At 41.4% G+C, this 26,995-nt stretch overlaps 1 protein-coding gene across 2 annotated transcripts in view; it reads right to left on the bottom strand.

The window, feature by feature from the left end:
- The window catches only part of ccdc102a (coiled-coil domain containing 102A), a 64,151-nt gene extending 59,470 nt beyond the window's left edge, over nucleotides 1–4,681 (bottom strand). For both annotated transcript variants that reach the window (XM_077228431.1, XM_077228432.1), the window contains exon 1: nucleotides 4,526–4,681. The gene's annotated coding sequence lies outside the window, so the exon portion shown is untranslated. The remainder of the gene's footprint in view (nucleotides 1–4,525) is intronic.
- Nucleotides 4,682–26,995: the final 22,314 nt, after the last annotated feature.

Here is a 26,995-nt window from a genome sequence, read left to right as displayed (position 1 = left end):
CAAGACGACAACAGTGATATGGAGCATAAAGTCGAGGGAAGAATATTGGTGCAATTAACTCGAGTGCTGGTTCATAACAGAACATAACACTCTTCATGCATGAATGAGGCAATTCTGAATAGAACATTTATTCTCCACACACATAAATTAGGGTGGGGAAAAAAAGAAAGAAAAATAGAGAGTCCAGGTATCTGGCGACAATATGTGAGAATGCAGTGTTTCTTATCGAAGATCCTAATCCAAACCCCATGCATCAAATTTAGAGCTGACAGAACTTATCCTCCCAATCCATGGATATTGAATACTATTACTAAAGCCAGTCACTTCCAAGCGAAAAGGCAATTCTAAGGCTCTTTCCTTTAATTAATCTACATTATTTGGAGTTTTTTGTATGAGAATAAAAAAATAAAAAAATCATTCACTGTGGAACAGATTTAACCTCTTGAAATATACAATACTGCAAATGTAGGAGACAAATCATTCATAGATGTTTTTGGCTAAATGTTTATTTCAACTAAATGAAACTGCAGCCAATGAATGCTGGAAAAACCCATACAAAAAATATGGTGTGCAAATTTTACCACATCCAGAATCCTGATATCATAATGAAGAAAAAAAAAATAGAATAATTTTTTATATTTTTTATAGAAAGGCTTCACTGCCTATAATATTGCGAGTCTTGCTACTCCCCCAAAATATAGCCTAATATACATTAATTAATTGGAAATATACATAAATATTTAACAAATATGTAAAGTATATTTTATTTTTTGGAAATAATACATACTACCATTAACTTATTTTTTCAGGCCTTTAGACCAAAGGCAAGCCCATGCTGCCATTTAAAACTGACTTAGCACAGCAGATGTTTTCCAACCAATAAACTTTCAAAAGTGCTAATCATGCATTGTGTCTGCTGCCTATGCAGGTAGAATGAGCGTAAATTTAAATCAAAGACACAAAAGAAGTGCAGCAGAAGTGTAAAAAATTGTCTTGACTTTCACAAACTTTTTAGGCTTCAACAGCACAATTGTACTAATCACACCAAATCACAGTGCATCACAGAAATGCTAATCATGAGCTTGGCTGCCACTTCCAATTAGGAGCTTCCACAAAGATCAATCCTGACCCTCAACTCGACTTTATAAAACAGCCAGAGTATGTGAAACTTCATCTGATGCTAAGGACTGTCAAGAGACCGCATAAAAGTTCTGCGGTCACACAGACCTCAGAGTTGGCCGTAATTATCACGGTGGGGGTGTGAGGTACCTCAGGAGGGCTGTCAGATCGTAGGACAATAAGCTCTACTTCGAAGACTGCATTTCAGTTTCCTGCGGAGTTTGTATTTCACATTCAGAGATTAATCAATCATTTAGGAGGACCAGATTTTCTGTAGCCATTTAATTCTGTCAAGACACATCCCTGAACTGTGTGAAACAGAAACATTTCAGTGAGAGCCTGCATTCTAAAACTATCACAACCGATTACAGCTCATGAAAGAGAGAGGTCTGGGAATCAAAAAAAAAAAAAGAACAAGGAGATTTTAAAAGTCAGGTTAGGGAATGGGTGTGGACCACCAGAATGCTTGTAACAGGCAATGACTAAGTACACTGTCAAGCTATAGAAGCTTTGTCTTTGCGAAAGCTCTTAGACAAAGAAAAATAATACAAAATATTTTCCCATTAAAAAAACACTGGTTTGATTTAGCTACCCTAAGTGAAAAAGTACTGCTCTTGAAAACAAAACAAGGATGTGGTTTTCGTACGTGAGCTTAGACAAATACCAGCTTCTGGTATAAAAAGCAAACAGGAGCACGTACACAAAACCCTATACGAAAATCCCTACCACCCTCTTTCTCAGTCTACGTGCAGCCTGCAAGCAGATGGGTCCGAGTCATCTGAAAATGTGAGGTCGCCATAGCAACCACTCACATACATTTGGTCTTTTTTCAGTGAAAAGATATGCAGAAGGGGCAATAGTGCTTTTCACCTTCCATCTGTCTGGCTAGCTGCCTCCATGCTTGGTGCACTAGCACTACCATCAGTGAAGTGAATTCCTTGAGAAGGAGGGAGGCTTGGTGAGGTATTTCACAAAGCAATCCACCATCTGCTGACCACTGCCAGGTTGACAGTTGAAAGGGAGGGGGAGTCTGGCAGGTCTGACCTCCAGACCAAAACAAGATGTGTAATTAAATCAAGATGATGAAGGCCATCAACACACCTGTATACAGAAAGATCTCCATTATACACAAGCACTGCCGGTTTTCTGTGCTGTTTTGATCTTAAAGAAATAGCTCAACCAAAAATGACAATTCTGCCATTATTTATTAATGCTCATGTTGTTTCAAATTTGCCTGCTGTTATTTTTCAGTGAAACATTCAACAGGGATGCACAATACTGTGTAATAGTATAATGGTTATTGCCGATATTGGATATAATTGTTGCTCATTTTCCTTATTTTTACATTTAGATTACCTTTGCCGTCATCTAATGTTCACTTAAGAGTCTTTTGTAAATCATTAGCAAGTGTAAAATTAATATTTTTTTTTCATTATGTACATTATAATACTGTGATACATAAAATCACTTGTAGCATTTAAAATGATTGATTTAAAAAAATATTTTATTTTGACAAAATAGCATGGAGAATATAAAATAGCAATTCATCGGTTAAGAATGAACCAAGAATGACTAAAAAATATATAAAATAGTCCACACAACGTGTGTTGAATCCAGAGTAGACAACTGGCATTAAGTTACAATTTAGATTAAATTGCTTGTTTACGAATCACTGATCCTGTCAGAGCAGTTGTCAAAACTCACTGGAGGGGAACACTGTCATTGAATAATGACATAAATCTGTTCCTAACACAAAGCTATCATATAGCTTGATCAAAGACCAGTAATATAAAAATATTAGAAAATACGGCATGGACTATTTTTATGGTGCTTTTAGTGTAAATTCTTGGATCTTAACAGCTGTGATCACTAGAAACTGGCCTTGTACGACATATCTGTTTAAAGATTTCCTAAAATATTAAATTATTTGTTTCAAAGAAGAAAGTAATGCAGGTTTGAAATGATAAAAACAATGATAAAATGCAAATTTTCCGTGAACTATTCTGAAGAAAATCCGAAGACACAGGAAGACAGAGGGACATTTTATGCACCAAGCCCAACGTCCTTGGAACTGACAAACTATATTCAAACTCAATCTGGTCCTGACAACATAACTGGTCATTGCGATTGCAGTTGGGATGGTTGTGGTTAGGGTGGCCACAGGGCCAGGCTCAGTGTGGCCTTGACTGTTCCCTCTTTTAATGCAGTGATGCAGAGGAGGAAGAAGAAATCACTATATCTGTGGGTGACCAGAGTGCTCCAGATGTGGGATTCTAGAACATTCCTTTAAAAAAAGTTGAAGAAAAAAAACATGAAGACAGACACAAGAGGAAATAAAAAAAACAAATGTGAAACTTCGGTCCCAACCATACAATAAATGCCATGTAATTTACAAATCATCATTTCGGGTGCATGCGTGTTGTTTTTAGGAAGCAAATCAATATTCTTGGATAACTATAAATTAGTCGGATAAACTCCTCTGACAGCTATTAGGGGATATATATATCACCAAAATGTATTTATCTGCATGTGGTCACAGATTTGCTATTTCGAGTGTGGAAAAAGTGAGCACCGCTGTGGCTTTATTGAACTTTTGTGACCTCCAATTAACACTGTTTTTGTGTAGAGGAAGCCCTGTTTTTTCTTCTTCTTCTTTTTTTGCCTGCCTCTTTTACAACTGGGCATTAAAGGGGACAACCCAGCCCAGAGGAAAACAGATGTCATGGTCTTAAAAGCCCTATTTTCAACTGTCATTAGCCAGTTCGTGACAAAGTTATGTAGGCCTACTGTAAGTTTGACAGAGGGGGAGAGTTGCATTAAAGGCCTATAGAAACTAAATAAATTATGTATTCTTTCTGAAAAGCATACATCCACAACCCCACAAAAGTCTACATTTGAATGGCTTTGAGTCACTGGGTTACATTTAAGTCTGTAACATGAATGAATGACTATGGCTTGCAAAGGAAGTGGACTTTGTTCCACATAGTCCAACTGTAACTTATATTCAGTTGATTTAAGCTTATCACTCTTTTTTTTTTTTAATCAAAAAAACAATGCATATATAAAGTGTTATTCAAAAACAGTAATAAAAAGACTAACGACGATGAAAATTTCTACTTCGCCTCCATTACATTTCTTTTTCACACAGGATCTATACTACATTTCCAACGACGTGACTCAACGTAACAAGATACTGTTTGTAACAGCAACACGTCGGCTTCGAGGTAAACAGCGCAGCAATTCACGGGTAAACTGTATATTTGGGAAGTTCGGCGTGTACAGCCTACCTACAACGACGTCTGCGTGCACATTTCTATCGTGTTGAATGTCACTCGACACCGCTGTTCGGATAATTCACAACAATACATCTCTGATCATGCCATGAACCATTAGAACGTGCACATACCTGAACAATATGAGGAAGAACATGCGAGGAAATCCTCCGGCACGCTTTGCAGAATTCTGCTTTTCCAATACAATTCCCGAGTTCAAATCCACCGTGGATGTTCCAGCAGGAATTTTCCCACCGAAGGAAAGAGCAATGTGAGCGGAGGATGAAAGAAGGGGAGGGATAACAGAACGGAGGCGGTACCAAACTTCCAGCCTGGAAGCATTTTGTCCATATACAATAACCTGCATTTTGCCAAAAAAATATGTGAGAAAACTGACAGTGCCCTACAGAAATGTAACAATGTTGCATACTGTATGCCAAAATACCACAGTTATTTTTACTAAAACTGCAATGAAAATTATTTAACCCGTAAACTTTGTGAAATAATCTAATTTATTGAAATAGAACAGTTTATTGAAACTTAGACACAATATAAAAGAAAATATAAATATTAAATAAAATCGTTCCAGTAAATGTTCATCTTGAAATCTTAAAAAAATATAAAAGTCACACTTTCATTTAATTTATGAAATCATTAAAGATTTGACACCCCTCATCTCTATCCTATCATCACCAGGAGGGGTCTGTCTCTGTTCTGAAAAACACCCCCTACTGGATATAGTGCGAGACAGAAAGGGTGCAAAGAGTAATGTAATTGGTAGCAGAGGGAGAAAGTCTGTCAGTGAGACTGGATTTATTTAGAGCAAGTCACAAGAGAATGGGTGGAACATACATTTTTGTAGAAAGAACAGGATCCGAGGCAAATTAACGAAATTAAAGCAAAGCAAAATTCATTCACATTGTAAGAACACATACACCGAGGTGGCGGTTAGCATGGTATATGGACACCTGTTGGGTATCAATTTGTAAACTGACAAAAGTAGCTATATGCACCGTTATATCTAGGCCTATACAAAAACATGCTGAACAAAAACAAAATTCCTGAAAGTGACCTAAAAGTCCTCTAGGAGGAGCCATATCCTCAGTAATAACTGAGCTGGCAACAAAACCGCATATAAATCTACAATATCTGAATGTACATAGTTTTTTTCAACTGCTTACACACATTTTCTAAACTTTACCTATTTTTTTTCTCCAAAACTTTACACACAAATCCAATATTTGCACACACAAAATGCAAAATGCCTCACATCTCACTCTTGCAAAATATCACAAACACAGCTCAAACGCAAACATTTGTCTAACGATGCAAATACCTTTGCCATAATATTATATTTTTGGAAATATCATACACAGTTATTTAAAACCTAAAGCTCTTATTTTATGAGCTCCTATGTAGCCTACATTTCTGTACAATAATGAAAGTAATTGGCAGAGAGCGGTGGCAGAATTTTAAAATTCACAATTATACACAAATGAATTTTAGGGCTATTATCATACAGCATTATTGAGTCAGGAGGCTAAAATAAGAGGTTGAAATGAGACCAGATCCAGATGGATTAAGCTGTGATAAAATATTTGCTTTTTATTTTTTATTTATTTCATTTTAATGTTCCGTGTAACAAAATGCTTTCTCTGTATTCAGGTTTGACTGTAGTAATAATAATGCAAAAACGTGTACACTTCAAATCAAAATATATTATTATTATTTTCTTTTTTACTTTTGTGTGTATGATCTGAAAGCAATCAAACAAGATTTTGAGTACAGCAATTGTTTGACTTTTTGAGAAGAGTCAATGGTTTTGTGAGTTTAGTTTGAACATTTGAATTTTTGTTTAATGTTGTGAGAAAATGGATAAAGGTTTTAAGAAATGTGTCTTAGCAATTGTGAAAAACTGTAAAAAAAAAAAGGTCAATGCCTGTGATGTAGACAAAGTCATCAGGCCGGACCCAACATGATTGATGCTTTGATTTTGATTCTGAGTGTAACATTGTTTTCAATTAGAGTTTTTTACTGTAACTTTTTTTGCTTTTGGAGTTGGACTACTGTATTTTTACACTATGCAAGTGCTGAATATACAGACTTTCATTACGTACTATACAATATTCAGTACAATACCTATACGTGTGTCACGTTTAGTCAATAAAACACTTCCGCATAGGATACACCTGTGTATCCTCCCTCATAACTCCTCTGAAAGCCTCCTCACTCCTCGATCCTCGACTCCTCGCGGTGCAATTATAGAATTGAGATGTCCTTCAAGATGGCTGTGCTTGATTGGTTCCCGGGTCATAGGATGGAGGACAGAGGTACGAGGAGACGAGGAGGGATATTGAGAAGCACCCCAGGTGCAACAACTTCCATTCTTACTCTACACCTCATATAGGTAACCACATGTGGACTACAGCGCCATCTCCTGACAAGTACATAAACGACTCGGTTACTAACGTAACCTCGGTTCCCTGAGAGGAGGGAACGAGTATTGCATAATGCTTACGCTATGGGAAAACTCCTTTTCTCGAGAAATATTGAAGTCTTTATGTAAAACGCATTGCAGCTGCACAGCATACAGCAATGAGCGAGGCAGCTCGGTCATTGGCTGTGCTGCGGCAACTTGCACGAACCAATGACGGGGCGACTCTGAACCCGCTTCCAATGAGCGTGCTTCGCGTCCACGCGCGTCAGAGCCCGCCAAGATGGGCGTGGCCAAGGGCTATATATTGGGCGCCCCGTCGTCTGAGTTCTTTAGGTTCAATCGACTGAAGCAAATTGACCAAGCACAAGCACGGCAGATTACGCAATACTCGTTCCCTCCTCTCAGGGAACCGAGGTTACGTTAGTAACCGAGTCGTTTCCTTTCGAGAGGTCTCTCCTATTGCGTAATGCTTACGCTATGGGAACGCCATGTAAAACGCCGTGCGTGCTGACTTCGCTTCTATTAAGCCGGAGGCCGGTGCCTGAGCTTTTGAGCGAAGTAATTATCCAACGAGCCAGCCGAAGGCGGGCTTTATAAAGGGACAACGTGGAACGGCCCAAAGGGCGTCCAAAGACACACACAAGCACATTTTTATGTACTGTCATGTATGAAAAATTCTCCACATCAGATGCAAAGATGTGATTCTATGAGGGAGGAGACAATGCTCAGCATGTACCCACCCCAGCCTATGCATAGTTAGACAGACAGTATGTTAGAGTGCAATGAGGGGACCTGTAGGTTATAAAACCTGATAAATGTGGACGGTGAGGCCCAGCCTGCAGCCGATCAAATATCTTGAATGGGTATCCCACTCGACCACGCCCACGAGGAGGCCATGCCTCTCGTAGAGTGAGCTCTGATGCCCAAGGGGCACTGAAGGCCCTTGGCTTCATAAGCCAGCGCTATAGCATCAACTATCCAGCGCGATATTCTTTGCTTTGACACAGCCAGACCCTTAGTGCGGCCGCCAAAGCATACGAACAACTGCTCTGTCTGTCTGAACAGGGCAGAACGTTCCAAATATACTCTGAGTGCCCTGACCGGGCAGAGTAAATTAGCGTCACTTTCGTCTGCTGGGGACGATAGCGCGGCCAAAGATATCACCTGTGCTCTGAAAGGAGTAGAGAGCACTTTAGGAATATACCCGTGTCTTGGCCTGAGGACAACCCTGTTGTCGTTAGGTCCAAACTCCAGGCAGGTAGCGCTTGATGACAGCGCGTGCAGGTCGCCCACTCTCTTGACCGAGGCGAGAGCCAGCAAGAGAGCAGTTTTGAGCGAGAGCTGTTTAAGGTGCACAGTTCGGAGGGGTTCGAACGGGGCACGCTTAAGTGCGTCCAGGACCGTGGCCAGGTCCCAAATCGGCACCGAGGGGGGGCGTGGGGGATTTATCCTCCTGGCGCCCCTCAGGAAACGAACAACTAGGTAGTTTTTCCCTAGTGTGCGTCCTTCGACCGGTTCATGTGATGCCGCTATGGCAGCCACATATACTTTGAGCGTGGAGGGGGTGCGGCCTGCCTCCAACAGCTCTTGTAAGAAAACGAGCACACTCGGTACTTCGCATGTCTCAGGATTCAGGTTCCTGGACTTGCACCAGTCACTGAACACCTTCCATTTCTGGGCATATAAGCGCCTCGTAGAGGGCGCTCGCGCCTCAGTGATGGTTCTCAACACTCCACTGGGGAGGTTCCCGGGAATCCGTTGAGGGGCCACGCATGGAGGGCCCACAGATCGGGGCGGGGATGGAGGATCGTCCCGTTGGCCTGCCTGAGGAGATCTAGCCTCAGTGGAATCGGCCATGGGGCAGATTGTATCATCTGCATCAGTTCTGGAAACCACGTCTGGTTTTTCCAGAGTGGGGCTACCAGGAGCACTGCACATTTCTCCTCCCTGATCCGACTGATGACCTGAGGTAGCATCGCAACCGGAGGGAAGGCATACAGCGGGCGGCTCGGCCAGACTTGGGCGAGCGCGTCCGTGCTCTTTGAAAAGAAGAGAGGGCAGTGCGTATTTTCCTTGGAGGCAAAGAGGTCGACCTCTGCTCTGCCAAAGGTTTGCCATAACCACTGAATCGTCAGGGGTTGGAGAGACCATTCTCCTGGGAGAACTTTGTCTCTGGACAGCATGTCCGCTCCCTGGTTCAGAACACCTGGCACATGCGCTGCTCTCAGCGAGCGCAGGTTGCGCTGGGACCATAGGAGGAGCTCCCTGGCCATCGAGTGCAGGGAGCTCGATCTGAGTCCACCCTGACGATTTATATGCGAGACTACCGTCATGTTGTCCGTTCGGACTAGGACGTGCTCGTCCCTCAGGTACGGGAGCAGGGCTCTGTGAGCCAAAGCGACCGCTTTCAATTCCAGACAGTTTATATGTAGGCGCTTCTCCGGGTTTGACCACAAGCCGGAGACAGGCCTGCCCTCGTAAAGGGCCCCCCAACCTATTTTGGAGGCATCTGTCGTGATCATTTTTCTCCTTGTGTTTACATCCAAACTCACGCCGGACTGATACCAGTCGACAGCTTTCCAGGGCGTCAGGGCTTTTATGCAGCCGTGATTTGCTCTGATTAAAAAGTGGCCCGAGCGCCACGCGTGGGTGGAGACACGGCTTTTGAGCCAGCGTTGGAGAGGACGCATGTGCAACAATCCTAGCTGGAGTACAGCTGATGCTGAGGCCATGAGACCGAGCATCCTCTGAAACCGCTTGACGGGGGCGCGCGCGCCCGCTCTGAACGATGTTGCAAGGCGCCGGATAGTGAGCGCGCGCTCTGATGAGAGGCGCGCCGTCATCTGCACTGAGTCTAGCACTATTCCCAGAAAAGAAATATTCTGGCTGGGGGATAGCATGCTCTTTGCAAAATTGATTTTTAGACCTAGGCACTCTAGATGACTGATAATCCAAGACCTGTGTGTCACTAACTGGCTCTCTGATTGTGCTAGTATTAGCCAATCGTCGAGATAATTTAGTATTCGCACTCCCCGCTGTCTCAGGGGGGAAAGTGCTGCATCCATACATTTCGTAAATGTACGGGGTGCCAGTGACAGGCCGAATGGTAGTACTGTGTACTGGTATATGACTGTCCCTCGAAAGCGAATCTCAGAAATGGCCTGTGATGAGGCGCTATTGGAATGTGAAAGTAAGCGTCTTTCAGATCCACTGACAGAAACCAATCCCTCGGGCGAACTTGCGCGAGGATATGCTTGGTAGTTATCATTCTGAACGAACGAATCATTAAAGCTTTGTTCAGATGTCTGAGATCTAGAATGGGGCGGAGACCGCCATCCTTTTTCGGGACGAGAAAATAGCGGCTGTAAAAACTTGCCTCGCTCATAGAGGGGGGGACTGTTTCTATAGCGCCTTTCTCTATCAGTTTGAGCATCTCGGTGCGTAGAACATGTGAAACATTTTTTCTCACTTTCGTCTCTACCACCGCTGTGAAGCGGGGCGGTCTGCGAGCGAATTGAAGCGAGTAACCGTGTTTTATTATGTTCAAAACCCATTTCGGCATGTCGGGGATATTTTCCCAAGCTTTCGCTCGCACAGATATGGGCTGAATGTTGGCCGGGGGCGTGTCGCAGTGACGTATGGCTCCCGCCAGCGAATCGTTCTGTGTTAACACCGAGCTTACAGCTCTCAGCGGCGCGGGCGCGCGCTGAGCAGCTCTGCTGAATGCAGAGTGCAGGGTGCGTGTGAGATTACAGGCACGCTCGCTGTAATGCTCACAGAGTGAGATGGGGAAATGTTTAACACTGTGTGTATAGTGCTTATGGGTGGGGGTGCATAGACTGTGGTAGGCACGCGCGCCACTTTCATAAAACTTCCCGCTCGTGGCGGGAGGTTTTTGGCCATATAAACAGTGTTTGTGAGTTGGGGTGCGTGCATAACAGTGGGCACACGCGCTACTCTTATACAACTTCCCGCTTTTACTGGGGAAGTGTTTATAACTGTGGGAACAGTGCTTGTGTGTAGTGGTGCATACGTAACAGTTGGCACACAATCTACATTTATGGGGCGTCCAGCCTGAGCTGGGAAAACATTTGGCACTGCGTTGACAGTTTTGATATGTGGGAATGCGCACTTTGGTGTGGACACGTGACCCTTTAATGACACAGGCAGAAAATAGCTCTTTATGTGATTTCTGTGTGTCGCTGTAAAAACGGCGTTTGTTTGCAGGTGGGCGAGCTGTGTTGCTGGCACATTGGCTGCTGTATAGACATTTCCAGCCGCCTGTAAGGGGACTGGGTAATGCTTTAGACGTTTTGGAGAGAACGGTCCGGCTCTCGCGAGACACGCGCTCTCCCTTTTCCTCCCTGTAGCTAGGAGGACTTACGAGGCTCTGGGTTCAGCACAATCCTGGGCCGAGGTCCCCGTCGCTCGGGCGGTTGCTTCCTGTTGGCAGAGCGCGAGCGGCGTCGAAAATCCGTTTCAGGTTTGGGCTGAGAAACGGGGGGCGCCGTCTTAGCTCACTGCTGTTGAGGCGGCCGTTGGCGGCTCTGCGATGAGCTAGATCGCTTGGGCAGGAAGTGACGCATAGCCTGTGAGTCCTTACGGGCTTCGATGAAGCGCTCGGCGAACTCCTTCACCGCTGGTCCAAACAGGCCGTCTTGGGAGATAGGCGCGTTGAGGAAAGACGCCTTATCTGCATCCTTCATATCTGTTAGCGTCAGCCACAGATGGCGCTCAAGGACAGTCAGGTTAGCCATAGCACGGCCGATGGATTGGGCGGTGGCTTTTGTGGCTCGCAGCGCTATGTCAGTGGCGCTGCGTAGGTCCTTAAATGCCTCAGGCTCGGGTCCAGACTCGTCCATACTGCGGAGAAGTTTGGCTTGAAACACCTGGAGGACAGCCATAGAGTGAAGCGCTGATGCAGCTTGGCCGGCGGCGGCGTATGCGCGACCGGCGAGAGCTGAAGTGGACCGGCAAGGCTTCGAGGGATGAGAAGATCTCCATGGATAAATCAGACCATTCTGTTATAAAATCAGAGAATGTTTTAGACATAGCAGATTTAGTCCGATTTCAAGGATTAGATCGATCTAAGATTGGGTCTAAAACACAATTTAGATCCCCACCGAGGATCAGCAGGTGTGTATTCAAAAAGGAGATGTTACTCAGTATATCTATTAGTGTATTCAAAAAGGAGATGTTACTCTGTATATCTATTAGCGGATTCAACATCATCGAAGTTCGGGGCATATACATTTACCAACAAAACCTTTTTTTGCATCAGGGTACCAGCAACCATGAGGTATCTGCCATTCCTATCGGCAATAACATCATGGGATGAAAACTGAATTTTTTTGTTAACTAAAATAGCGACTGCCCTAGCTTTTGAATTAATGTTTGAGTGGAAGATTTGACCTGCCCAAGGGCAATGTAACCTACACTGATCTTTAACACGAAGGTGGGTCTTCTGCAGAAATACTAAATCAGAGTTTAAACTTTTCAAGTGCGCAAAAGCCCTAGATCTCTTAACAGGATTACCCATACCTCTGATATTCCAACTGATGAATCTGAGAGGTGTGCCTGACCCAGCAATGCTGGGATCTATATTGCCATTAACCACTTGAATAAAAAAAAAAAAAAGTGAAAATGGTCATAAAGAGCTGAGGTGGGACAAGCGTTGTATGGGATGCGAAGTCGCGCTGGATGAAACAAACCATATCGAGTCGTCAATGCCATGAAGTTGGCGTCTGACCTCGTTGAATGCAGCCCGAGCCCAAGCTATCTTGACAGTGTGGTCAGGGAAGACTGTGATGGTCACGCCTCTGACTTTAATCTGTTGGAGCTCTCTAGCGCAACGCAGAATGTCAACACAGTCACTGTAATAATGAAATCTGCACACAATGGCTCGTGGGCGATCACCAGGCTTGGGTTTGGGTTGGAGGGTCCGGTGGGACCGGTCCAAAAGCGGCTCCTTTTCCAGATTGAATGCAAGGTGGCCACAGCAGCGGTGGTATAGGAGTCAGGACCCTCCGGTACTCCTACTATCCTAATGTTGTTACGCTGTGATCTGGACTCCAAGTCTTCACATTTATTTTCCAGCTTGACTACGTTAGCTGTGAGGCGCACAATGGTTGTTTTCATCTCGGCGATGTCATCCGAGCACTCAGTGAGTGCGTGCTCCATCTCTCCGACCGTATCTTTTAGCTTGGACATGGTAGCATCGGTAGCATAATAATAGTAGGCAAAGCATCCCTGAGTGTATCCTGGAGTTCCTTTTTAAAAATATCAGCAATATCTTTCCTCACCGAGGCCAACAACTCGAGCTTGAGTGCAGTGATTTCAAGGTTAGCATACGTCGAAGCGACCTCGACCTCTGAAGCAACAGATGATCCACTCGAGGATGTGGTCGCAGCTTGCAGACCAGGCCACAGTTGTGTCTGAATAGTTTTGCGAGTTTTAGAATTCTTTCCAGCCATCATACGCAGTCCGGAATTAGACTTCAAAGCAAAAAAAAAAATACTGTGGAGTAAGACTATACTAAATATGTGATGAAAAAGCACAGAAGAATTACAATATTAACCGAAATCGGCAGGAGCTTCCAAACTTACGTCCTACTCCATTAAGGCTCAGGAGCCAAACAAAAGTCAAACTTTAATTTGTACGTCGTATATCTATTCTCTACTATCTATTTTGTTTCCATTTCTTGTATATGTTCTTATAAGGGGGTACATTTGGGTTGTTTTTATGTGTCTCAGAGTGTTGCTCTGCTATTAATAAGAGGTTTAGCTGTGGTCTGAGAGTGTGGTTGAACTAAACACCCTGAGATAGGTGAGAAGAAGTCTGTAAAGAGCATATATTTCTCACGATCGACTAATATGTCTTCTATATACAGGGGTAAAGAATACTGTCACGGTATGGTGCAGGCAGAAGGAGATGAGGAGTCCAAAGTTCCAATGCAAACGTTTACTAACAATATAATACAAACAGGTACAGACAGGCAGGAGGTTCTCTCACACACTCACACACTCATAGTACAACGGAGAACAGACCAAGACTGACTGAACAGAAGAGAACTAAATACAAACAGAGATGAACATAGATTGACAGAACACAGGTGAAACAGATGATGATGATGATGGTTAACTAAACACGTGACATGAAGATAGGCAGACAAGTCCAATGAAACCAAACTAAACAGAATACAACTGTGACAAATATGTAATTCATTAATTAATTTTCTGCTTTATTTTACCAATAACACGGTTGTTTGTAAGCAGCCGTTTTGATTTCTGATCTTTGTTGTTGACTCACCGTGGGATTTAACAAATGAGATGAGTGAGACGAGAAACCATGCAGCAAGATACAAATCAGGGGTGCTTCTCATTTCTTATTTGTGCATCCTCGTTTCCTTTCCTCGCTTCCTTTCCTAGTGCCTCAGCTCCTCCCCCTGTAGGACATGAGGGAAGGACGCAAGGAAAGAAAATGAGGACGGAGGAATCGAATGAAAGCTTTTTTTATACATTGGAATACTTGATCACTCGTCACTCCACAGCGTCATCAGCAGCGCTCAAAGGATCTTCCCTTATGTTGTTGAAGTTTGTTTATTTAAGAAATTCATAATGAATAATAATAAAGCAAGATACCCTGTTGAAATATGTGAGATGTGTGGTTTATATAAACTGCAAGGGTAAAGTATAAATTCAAATTATTGTGACCGATGTGAAGGGGGAGGAGAATGTATACGTGCCTCACGTTTAGTCAATAAAACACTTCCGCATAGGATACACCTGTGTATCCTCGCTCATAACTCCTCTGAAAGCCTCCTCACTCCTCGATCCTCGACTCCTCGCGGTGCAATTAGAGAATTGAGATGTCCTTCAAGATGGCTGTGCTTGATTGGTTTCCGGGTCATATGATGGAGGACAGAGGAGCGTGGAGACGAGGAGGGATATTGAGAAGCACCCCAGGAGATGTTCATCAAGTCACACCACACAGGCGATATAAGTTAACTTCCTGTTATGAAGAAAGGATACTGCTCATGATACTAATGCTCATGAAGTTAATTAGTTATAATAATGGAATTTTATCAAAAAGGTATATACAAGTCTATGGAATTTTTGAATTTATATTGATTTAAGAAGCCCATGCTTGACTTAGATGTCTTAGACTTAGATTAAACATGATCGAGCATGTTTAATCTCTTCTTAACTGAATTCTCTCTGTTGCTTTCGAGGCACAATTTATGAAGCAGAATCCAAAGACCGTAAGGATGCAGATGATACCTGTCTTTTGTTCAGTTTGGGTCTGGGAAAGAAAGTGATCACTAAAGAATTCAATAAGAATTCAAGGATAGTTGCAGGAAGAAATATGTTAAAAGCAACAAAGCAAAAAAAGTTTGCAACTTTTGTATTTGTTTGTTTGTTCGTTTTCATCAAATCATTTAATGTGTTTGTCCATTTAGCAATAACAGAGAATGACAGAGACTTTAAGATGTGTGGAATATGGCGCCATGGTAACACATCCCGAAATCTGAAGTATGATTTGAAAATAGGCTGTGAGAAAATTGAGATTTCAGCAAATGAGAGCAAACTCTCTATTCGGGGCAGTATCACAGCGAAGTGCACACACTCTCCATCCATTCACCTAGATTCAAACGCTCTTCAAAATCAAAGTAATTTCTGTGTGTTCTGGGAGCCGCTGCTGGACCTGCTGATAGTGGAGGTGAATGGAAAGAATCACATTCTGTGTGAACCAAAAGGCCTTCAAGGATCCTGCTGCACTGACCTCTCACAAGGTGACTGAAAAATGCTGGCCTGTATGGTATTATGAATGGCAGCATCCATGGTGATATCATCAGGCATGTTGTTGTGGAAATATATACATTTGAAGGGGATTCAATCAACTGCAGCAATAACCTTTAATGTAATATGTTCATTTTGTGTAAGTTTGAGTGAGTTTAGCATTTCTAAGCATGTAATTCGTTTGGTTTCAGTATTTCATCTGTTTTCCCACTTACAGAAGAGAAGTTATGTGATGAGGCAAGTCAGAAGTCCAGAGGAGCAAACATGTAAGCCAATTATCATTTCACTAGTTCACCTGCCCATTCAGCCTTAAAGGTTAATAGTAAAGTACCTTGGCTTGTTGTCCTTGGAGGAGGCTTGAACCCGAGGCTCGGCTTGAGCTCAGAGTTAAAACTTCATTTGAACTTTATTTTATTTTATTTTGGTAGTTTCACTATTACTTTGGAGTGTAATGACCTGATGCTCAATCATGCATATATCATCTCTTCCTTCCTGCTAATCATGCTATTGTTTTATATTTGCTTAATTCATGTCTGAATTTGAAAGAATAACTTATATGGTAATACCTACAGAAAGTAACATTTGAGTATTTGTTATAGTGTGATCAAGTCTGAATGTGGGTTTGCAGGATAGAGGAAATAGTAATGAAATCCAATGCATCAGGTCATGTGGATCTATCTTGTTTATTGTTTATTGTATCTTGTTCCATCTCAGTTATTGAGATGGAAAAGGGCTTCACAGGACTCAATTTAACTCTGCCAGTAAATGACATTCAAATTTTTAGAAGCAGAAATTTGAAATAACATTTGAGTCACAAGAATGTCTCTTTCTAGAACATGAATGTATACATATTCACGTTCAAGACTTTGATAAATGTGCTACATTTCAGGCCCAATGGACCCAAATACGAAACCTTCCTTTTATCTTCCCTTCGAGCCTGAAATCCATATCTAGGAGAAAATCCAAAGTAGTGTGTGTACTTACTACAAGGACCTAAGGTTATTTCAGGTATGACAATATTTAGCATAAATAATCATGTGGATTGTTTAGCTTATGGGTTACAACAACATTTGCAGTACAGTATGATACAACAGTAGTTGTGATGTGTAGGGGGGCCGTCTGATTCAGCTCTTCTGGATTATGTAGTTGGACACTCTAATACAGAATGAGATTATCCAAAACCTCCCAGAACCTGTCAGAATCCGGTTCCATCACTCTGCTCTCCCAGTACGTCTGTTTCTTTGTACATCATCTTTTTTAGAGTCACCATGTCTGTTTAAGTGCCTTACATGTGCTTATCTTGCAAAGAAGGTCACCCAGAGAAATGACTGCAGTATGGGCAGCCTCGTGGTTCTGCACCGCCATCTGTGGTTGACGCTGACAGAGATGTGCGATGCAGAGAAAAAGCAGCTCCTGGACACCCTGGTAAGCTCGTTGGGTCTTTTCGGCATCGCAGTCAAGGCTTTTTCTGAAAAGTTCGCCGAGACGTTGAAGCAGTCTAAGATGATGCCACACCTCCTGTCAAAACGGTCTAACGGAAGTATGCATTTCCCCCGGTCAAAATAATGCAGTTAGTCCTGCAAAAGATCAGGGAAGAGAGATGTGTATTGATTTTGGTAGCGCCCAAGTTGCCAAACCAGCTGTGGTTCCCGGAACTGGTGAACATGTCACCGCTTCTCCCGTGGTGAGTCCCGCTGAGAAGGGACCTTTTATCCCAGGCGAGGGGCACCAAATGTCACCCCAGCCCGGAGCTGTGGAACCTGCATGTGTGGCAGATAAATGCGGAGTGTCGCAGCGAGTGCTGCAAACGATAGCAGAGGCTAGAGCCCCTTCGACAAGGCACGTATACGCTCTGAAATGGAGAGTATTTGCTAACTTGTGCACTGGCAGACGGGAAAACCCGAAGGGTTGTGACATTTCCGCTATTCTGACCTTCCTGCAGGAACATCTGGATGCTGGTAGCTCCCCCTCTACAATGAAAGTTTACGTGGCCGCTATCGCCGCCTCTCGTGACATGCTATATGGCCATTCGTTGGGGAAACACCCCCTGATAACGAGTTTTCTCCAGGGGGCGAGGCGGCTAAATCCTCCCCGCCTTCGTCAGATACCTGTTTGGGACCTATCGTTAGTGCTCAGTGCACTATTCCACCCCCATTTTAACCAGCTGAATCTAGTGACCTTAAAGTGCTCTCAGTTAAGACAGCGCTGCTGATCGCACTAGCCTGCGGGAAACGACTGGGAGACTTGCATGCCCTTTCAGTGAACAGTTCGGACCAGACGATTGCATGGTCCGACTCACCCAGACGCGGCTACACACCGAAGGTGCTCTCAACACCGTTCAGAGCCCAGGTGATTACAATTCAAGCGTTTTGCCCTGCTGAACTGGACACCAATTCAGTGTCACAGAAGTGTGCTTTGTGCCCCGTGTGCACGCTACGTTCTTATGTGAACAGGACTAGCTAGTTTCAAGCTTCGGAGCAGCTCTTCGTCAAGGCAACGTGCTGTCGAAACAGAGGCTATCACACTGGATTGTGGAAGCTGTGCGATTAGCTTATGCTTCCCGAGGAACCGATTGCCCAATAGGGGTGCGTCCCCACTCCACTAGGAGTTTGGCGTCATCATCGGCTTGGGCAAAAGGCATGTCTATTCAGGACATTTCTTGCAGCGGGCTGGTCATCTCACAACATGTTTGCGAGATTTTATAACTTGGACATTCCCTCGTTCGCACCACACTTTCTGTCAGTGCAGGAGGGGAGAAATGAGCAGCCATTGGGTGACTAAGGCCGGCCCGCGTGTGTTTCTAACCATGGTTTCGGCCAGGTCGTATAGGCAGCGCGAGTTACTACAGTAATAGCTGCGGTTGGTAATAATTACATTGACTATAATGTGGCCCCTTTATTATGCCCGCGTTCATAAGCCAGCAGTATACTCAAGCACCAACATGTTTGCTGCATTTTCCCCCCATATCACATCAGTTCAGTGTTGCTTAACTGGGTACAAGGAGATATTGGCTCTGTGCCAGTCAGAGTACATCTGCATGTTTCAAAAAGGTCCGTACCTGACCTAGAGGGCTAGCGCACTATAGTTTGAGGGCTTAGTACTTAGTGCTCTACAGGTGATCGATGCGAGCTGGACCTGCCAATTGTTCACATAGGGGTTTTATACGTTCCCCTACGTAATGTCAAGGGACAGATTCAATAAGGGAACGTCTCTGGTTACTCAACGTAACCGTAGTTCCCTGAGAGGAGGGAACGAGACATTACGTAATGCTTTTTCGAAAAGCCTTTTTCAGCCTCAATAGCTCTCGTTCAGTCGAAAGATTCTGAGGTTTTTGACGCCCGGCGTCACGCCTATATTGGAGGCTGTCAGCCAATCAGGCGAGGGCACGGCGCTATTGGCTATTTGCAAGCAAAAGAGTTATTCAAATCATGCTCCAGCATTTCGAGGAAATTGGATTTCCCCATACGTAATGTCTCGTTCTCTCCTCTCAGGGAACTGGGAAGGGTATGAAAAAATTAGTAGTTATTGATTAGCTGGCACATTCTACCAGAAACGTACATTTCCACTTATAAAAAAATCTAGGGGGAATTTTTTTTTTATTCTTAAATGTGAACATTGAGTCATGTAGAGGACATGTTAAACTATGAGATACACATAGCATGCCATCTCAGCATGTTTTTATGATTGAATAAAATACATTTCTATATGCAATCCCCTCTACCTAAAATGTCAGACCCTGTCACAGACGAATTTGTATATGTTAGAATGGTTTCCTAATGAATTTCTTTGATACAAATAGCATTTTCTTATTGGTACACATATACACATGTCCCTGATTGTATATAACATGGTTTTGTAATTCCTTTAAGAAAAATGTAGAAACAAAAATCACAGAATACCCACCTCATATAGTTGTGAAAAAACTAGCTTTACATAGGAGATTTTTACAAAAATCTTTTTATGGATTTCGTTGATGCAGAAAAAGTTATGTTTTGTGTTCTTTATTTGTACATTTCCTGAAGAAAATGTGAAGTGTTGCTTGCAGAGACAAAACTCGCCACTCGGTTGCTAGAGTGTGGTACATGATTGCATATGAGCCAACACACATGCCTGTACGATGTTCTGGTGCTGAGATATGGCTTATTCATGTGTTCAGGTGGTTGCTAGGTGGTTGCTAGGGTGTTCGGGGTGGTTGCTATGGTGTTGCTAGGCAGTTGCTAGGGTGTTCTGGGTGGTTAATATTGTGTTGCTAGGGTATTCTGGGTAGTTGCTTTGGTGATGCTAGGCGGTTGCTATGGTATTCTGGATGGTTGCTAGGGCGTTGCTAGGGTGTTCTTGGTGGTTGCTATGGTGTTGCTAGGTGGTTGCTAGGGTATGGATTATATGCATTAAAGGTAATAAAAAAAGAACAATGCCATTCAGTTGTAAGGCTGTGTCACTGGACTTTTAGGCCCTGTCACATTGGGATGTGACGGGACCTGATGTGACGGGGTCTGACGGCCGCCATTTTAAACTGCCATTAGTCAGCCTGTTAGCATGCTACTGTAGCATAAAAAACGGTTAACATGCAAGCAAGGAATTTCAGTAACATTTTTTAGACATGTTTTTTTTTTTTTTTTTTAATCATTATTTTCTGGGATGTTTTCCTGTGACAGGGCCTGACCCTTTAGCTCGTCCTCCTCAAAAAAAATAATACAAAAACTAGTTTAAAATCATACAATTCAATGGGAGAACTTACCCTTGATCATGTCAGCTTCACCTATGTCAAATTATGTCACTTCCTCGGAGACATACCCTTAAAGGCTTATTACACACATTTTATGTAGAGTTTTATGTAAACGTGACAGGACTGACCGAAAACATGGGGACAGTTGTAAAATAGTATTTATTTGTAGAATTTATGTACAATTTCATGTTTTTAATCAATTGATGTGAATGATAAGAAGTTGTTATTGATGGATTTATTTTCTAAATAACAGTTTTTAGCATAACGAAACTAAAAGCTGTAGCTCCAATTTGGCTGAGGACAAGGACAAGTACAGGATTTATAATATTCAAAAGTGTTTTTAATAAAGAAAAGAATATATGAGAACTTAATGAATGACATATTAATTTACAGACCAACTCACAGAAACCAACCATCAGTCAGTTTTAGATTTTTTTTGGATGAAATACTTTTTATTCACTGTAACAGTTCAAGGACAGATAATGTACGTTTCTGGTAGCATGTCCCAGCTAATAGTGAACTACCACATTCAATTGAGTGCTACTAATTGGTTAATCAGAGTTTCTTATTAGTTAATAGTAGTTACTAGAATGTTAATAGTGCGTTACTCAAATTTGTTCCTGTGCAGTATATTCATTAATGAAGGAACAGTATTTCCGAAGTTTTACCGAAAGATTAAATGCTGGCCTTGTCAAGGTTATCGTGCCAATGTGACATAACATAATCAAATAGCCACAGTAATTTGTGTTCCTGTAAGTTTTTTTTTTTCTTTGTACAAGGTTGTTTCAGAAAGCTTGCGTGGAGCTTAATAGGTCTGTGTCAGATATTGATAATGGATGCAAATGAGTTAAGAAGCCTTTTAGAGTTATAATTCTCAATCATTGATTATAATCTATATAATAATCAATGTTTCTGTATCTAAACAGGATGTTTTCTCATGCTGCCATACTATAAAATGGATGAAAAATATAGTTTGGATGAGTTTGGATGGGGGCAGTACAGGATCTGTTATGTTACAGTGCAGAGATGGTGTGTTTTATAAGTGACTAGGCCTATACTGCGTTGAATGCTCTGATCCTGTAGTTCATAATATTCAATGTGTCACAGATGACATTCTGCTCCAGAACACAGTCTAGGGAATTATACATAAATGCTCCACATAGTATGCTATTTTTTTATCTTATTATTTGTGTGAAAGTAATAGCTTAATTTTTTCAAGAAAGTCTTGTTTCAGCAATATTTTTGTGTAAATCTGCTGTATGTAATCAGTTTGAATATCTGAGGTTACAGTAATGAAAAAACTGTTTTTAACAATATTTGCAGTATACATGTTCACTGAGCTTTTTAAAAAATATATTTTCAAACTATCTTTAATAGAAATTTTATTTTTATATTTTAATAATTTGCTGATCTTTTAAAAATATTTACAAAATATTTTCTAATATAAATTATATTTTTATCTTTTAAGAGCTTTAATGTGATTGTGTATGATTGACAAAAACCTGAATATTCCATTGGGTGTTGATGTATGTCTTTTTGTAAGCTTTCTCTTTGTGGCACATATCAACAGGCTCGGAATTGTATTGACTTTAGTGTCAAAACATTAAACTACTAATATTTTAAATGTCCAGTCAAAACAAAAAAAGACATTTATTGAATCTAACTGGCAAAAACTGACATAGTTGACTGTCTCCAATTACACTCCTTGTCAGTTACACATGAATGATCGAGTACAACAGTAGGAAGTGACAAGTCTTTATTATGAGTATGAGTGAGTTATTGAATCATTCATTAACCAATTCAATAAAAACTGTTTTGCTCCTAGAAGCGCAAGCGCTTTGGCCTCGTATGTAACTATTTCTATTGGTGGAGCAAATATAGACAAAGAAACTGGCAATATGTCTCTAAAATGTAAGTTACTCAATATTGACCTTTTGGAACTAAAATCAATATCACATTTGCAATTACGCTCTTGCTTTGAACAGCTGCTCTCTAGCTAAACTCAAGATCCAAAACATTTTACAGTAACAAAATGAAAAAAATATGTTTACAATCATGTAAACAGGAAATGAAGACTTAAGTTATATCAGTGAGCAGGTTTCTCAATGGAAATATCTAGCTGTGTTTTGGTACTACCTAATGGTTACATTTAGCAGCACAGATTAAATAAATTACATAAACATTTTTTTTTAAATAAATAAACTAAAATTGTAGCCTAGAAATCTAGACGCACCCTAGCGGCAGCAAAAAATATTTTCTAGCAAAGTGTGGTCTAGCAACTCTCCGTTGGCATTCGAGCTGGAAAAAACAAACTCTGGTCAGGTCAATCACATCGTGTATAGAGTTGGTGGGCGGGCTTAACATAATGACAGCAGAGTTGTGACGGTTCCGTGTGATTTCCATTGGTGATCTGCTACTTGAAAACAAAGAAGATGCTGCTGGCGAACAGCGGTCTTTCGAATCGGCTTTGGCCGCGACTCTGGATGACTTGGAGTTAAGAGAACGTCACTTAAAGGGATAGTTCACCCGAAAATGAAAATTATGTCAGTATTTACTCACCCTCATGTTGTTCCAACCCCGTAAGACCTTTGTTCATCTTCGGAACATGAATTATGATGAAATCTGAGAGCTGGATCACTCCTCCATACTCCTCCATAGGCTTCAAAAGGATTGAAACTTGCCGGCCTCGAAAAGTTATTAAAGACATCATTAAAATAGTCCAAGTGACTACAGTGGCTCAATCTTAAGTTTATCAAGCGACGAGAATAGTTTTTGTGCGCAAAAACAAACAAAAATAACGACTTTATTGCAACTATACATTTCCTTCTCTGTTGGCCTCTAGTCAGCTAACTTAGTGTAATAGCGTAGAGCTACGTCACACGTAGGCTCACTATTGGCCGACGCTGGTCATGTGGGTGATGCGTGTGATGTACAACAACAGAAGCTCTACGCTTTTAAACTAGTGATCTGACTCGAGGCCCAAAGAAGGACATGAATGGTTGAAATAAAGTCGTTATTTTTGTTTTTTTGCGCACAAAAATTATTCTCGTTGCTTGATAAACTTAAGATTGAGCCACTGTAGTCACTTGGACTATTTTCGGGGCCTGCAAGTTCATTCCCTCAAGAAGCCTATGGAGGAGTATGGAGGAGTGATCCAGCTCTCAGATTTCATCTTAATTCGTGTTCCGAAGATGAACGAAGGTCTTACGGGGTTGGAACAACATGAGGGTGAGTAAATACTGACACAATTTTCATTTTTTGGTGAACTATCCCTTTAAGTCATTCTTAAAAAAAGGAAGATGTTGTCGGAGTTTTGACGACCGGATATGGCAAAAGTTTAATATAGTCCTATCAACTAGCTCCACTGGTGGGAAAACGCATGGGACTCACTCAGCCACAGCCGTCCGTTGCTCTGGTTGGTTGTAACACTGTCCATATTGCGTGCAGAGGGAATTTGAAGACAACTGTTGTCTTTCTCTGTGTGCTCAAGGGAGGTGGGCTGAATTGTTTTCTTTTATGGTTTATAAAAATCAAATTTTGACTCATTTATCTGCTATCTTTTAAGTGGTGTTTCCTTCCTTCCTGTTAAGCATTTGAACTACTCCACACAGTTTACATGAGCGGGATAGAATTAGACATTTAATAGTGGTTACATAATCCTTAAAGCTGTAGGACATTTAACCCAATCAATATCTTCAGGGGTTTCAGAAAATAATTCCAATTGTGGCTCTACATCAATGTCAATGTAAATTTGCTTATGTAGGCTCTGGAATAAAATATTATCTATTTCATTTTTTTGATGCAATGGACATGCAGTAATACAATCAGATTAAGGCAACCCTGGCAACCTTTCAGTCTAAGCTATTAATAAACCACAGTAATTCACCACTTACAACGCTGGCAGTCCCAGAAATGACCACAGACCCCCTTGAGACCAGATTTAAACAGCATGTCACTAGTCAATCAAATAACCATGGTGACGGTAGAATGGCCAATTCCAGTTGCAATCACAAGGCGAGAGCAGCTGATTCTGTCTTTGAATGAATTTTAATAAAGCAGGGGTGAGTGTATCCATCTGTAGATGTTGGTAAACCCATCTGTCAGGTGACAGGCTAACCAACTGATGACCAGACTGTAATGTCGCAGACATCATCCAATTGCTACTGGTGCTGACCAGACACCACAATGACATACAAAAACCTTCTGACTTACCACAGCAGGATGAGGGATTGAGAAAAGAAACAGAAAGCAAGAATAGGTTAAAAAGAGAGAAGTAGAAATGGGGAGAAAAATGCTTAGAACAAGATACAGGATGAGGCTAGTGGAATTTCAGCGTATGTCACTGGTGTTGTGTATCAATGAGAGAGAGTTAATATGGTTTTGAAAAATATACTGATATGTTCATAAACTGACAAAAAAAAACTGGTGTAGGATTTAATTTGAAACTATTTCAAAAAATTACATATTGAATATTGAATTAAACATGACACTTTGAAGTTAGTTTTATTAAAACTTGTTTTATATAAAATTACATTTTATTTTAAAAAGCTCAAAACATATTTTTATGAGATAATTATGTGTTTGTCACGATCAGGTCCAGATGAAGATGATGAAAAAAAAGTTCAAACTAGTTTCCACCAAAAAAAGTTTCTTTACTAAAATTTTTTTAGGTAATCCAATATTAGGAAGGCTGTGTAACAGATACACAAACAATACCAGACACCAACTGAATGAAAAGGAGGAAAGTAATAGAACTCGAATGAGGAGCTGGTGATGACTCCTTAATCAGAAACCATAGTTACAAACGAGGAGTGGGAAAATGGACCAAAGAAAAACAGGTGACTGATAAAAACAAATAGAAAGTTCATGAAAATTAAACAAAAACAGGCAATTTGTGTCAGTGTTATATTAAATAAAATAAATCAGGCATATACTGCATGTCTTGTACATGTTTAACTTTAAAATAGTCCATGAACCTATAAAGTGTTATAAAGGACAAAGTGTTATGTATGGAAGGATGGATGAATGGAACTTTAAAATAATAAAAGAGAGAAGAATATGCTATGTATAATAAATAATGACAACTGGGTCACATCCATATTTACACAAAAATACTCTAATCAACACACCCCTGAACAGGAAAGTAAAATATTAAAGCATGTTCATGTTTGTATAAGCAAAACAGCACTGTACAGAACAGCAACATAGATGCTTAACGTTTCAGAGTCCACAAATAGAAAAATAGGTGTAGGACTAGTGAATTTGCTTGTCTTGTCCAAACACCTCAAAGTTATTTTCATTATAAGAATCATTTTATGGTGTGGGCTTGAATCTGTTTTCATTTATGTGTCTGTGTTTGTCCATGAGTGCAGAACTCTTTCATGCTGGTACCCTTAATCTCTCTTTATAAACATGAATTTGGAGTTCCCCTGGGCTGTGAGATCACCATGGATTTACACAGTGGGAGTCAGCGCTACTTCATGACGACTGAAAGGGGCAACAAAAGAGCGGAACCACTGCCTTTGTTGGTTGCCATCACACCATATACCATCTGCACTAGCTGCCATCTGTTTCGTGATACTTTTAGGCCAAAATAGTGTTAAACTGTAGAGAATGGCGTGCATGTACCAAAAATGTCTGAGTGTGCATGAGCTGTAGAATTGCTTTTCAGCTACACTCCTTCATTGGACAGAGGCAGAGCCATGGTGTGAAAATACTGTGAATACATTAGACAGGGTTTCCTCATGCCATTGTAAAGCAGTTGTCTGTATTGCTTCGCTGGTGCTGTTGTGGCCTTAAAGTCCAATAAAACTGACAACTTTGCAAACGAGATCCATAGTAAGATTCTTAAGAGAAAGACGAGCTGTGTGATAAAGCTGTTGTTTTTTTTCATCCTGCATACATGTTAAGACATAAACGCTTCCGTAGCAATTTGAAACCTCACTGAAAGCAGTTAATGTCCTGTTGGGGAACAAGTTACACATTGTATATAGCTTAACCATGAATATTAAATAGCCAAAGGGAAATTCTTAGTTCTTTTCAGGATGTGGAGACCAATTTAGAGCGTTCAGTTCTGTGTAAAAACAAATTAAACGCAGGTAGACCATGTATCTATTTTTTGTATGTAATATTTCAAGGGTTACGTTTTATAAAAATGTCTGTCTACGAGCTATGACTTAGATCAGACAGATTACCTACTAATGTTTTTGAACACAGCAATAAGAGACTTATTAAAACCAATCAAACATGACCTAAGTGTAAATGTCTGACTCTATATTTATGGTATTTCAACATCAGTCTCCTGAAACAGAAAAGCCTTTGTCAGACCTTGGCCTTCATATAATTGCTGTCAAAATAGCAGCTGAGACGCACAGGAAGCCAGGTGCTCTAACTGATCAACAGACAGCGCGCGCACACACACACACACACACAGAGAGAGAGAGAGAGAGAGAGAGAGAGAGAGAGAGAGAGAGAGAGAGAGAGAGAGAGATCTCCCTCTCCTACTTGTCCACGATGGAATCTTATCAACATTATGGCTTTATTGTAGGGTTTAAAAAAGCCATTGAAAAGACCATGTTGATAACAGTAAGAAAATAATTGTTTTGCATTAGTTTGTCTGTATTTTGTATTTGTAATGCGAAAA

Source organism: Siphateles boraxobius, unplaced genomic scaffold, assembly GCF_051911475.1.
Source record: "Siphateles boraxobius isolate OS27281-9 unplaced genomic scaffold, OSU_SipBor_1 130, whole genome shotgun sequence".
Lineage (NCBI taxonomy): Eukaryota > Metazoa > Chordata > Actinopteri > Cypriniformes > Leuciscidae > Siphateles > Siphateles boraxobius.
The sequence above is the reverse complement of the archived record's forward strand: the minus strand, read 5'-3'. Positions and strand labels throughout refer to the sequence as shown.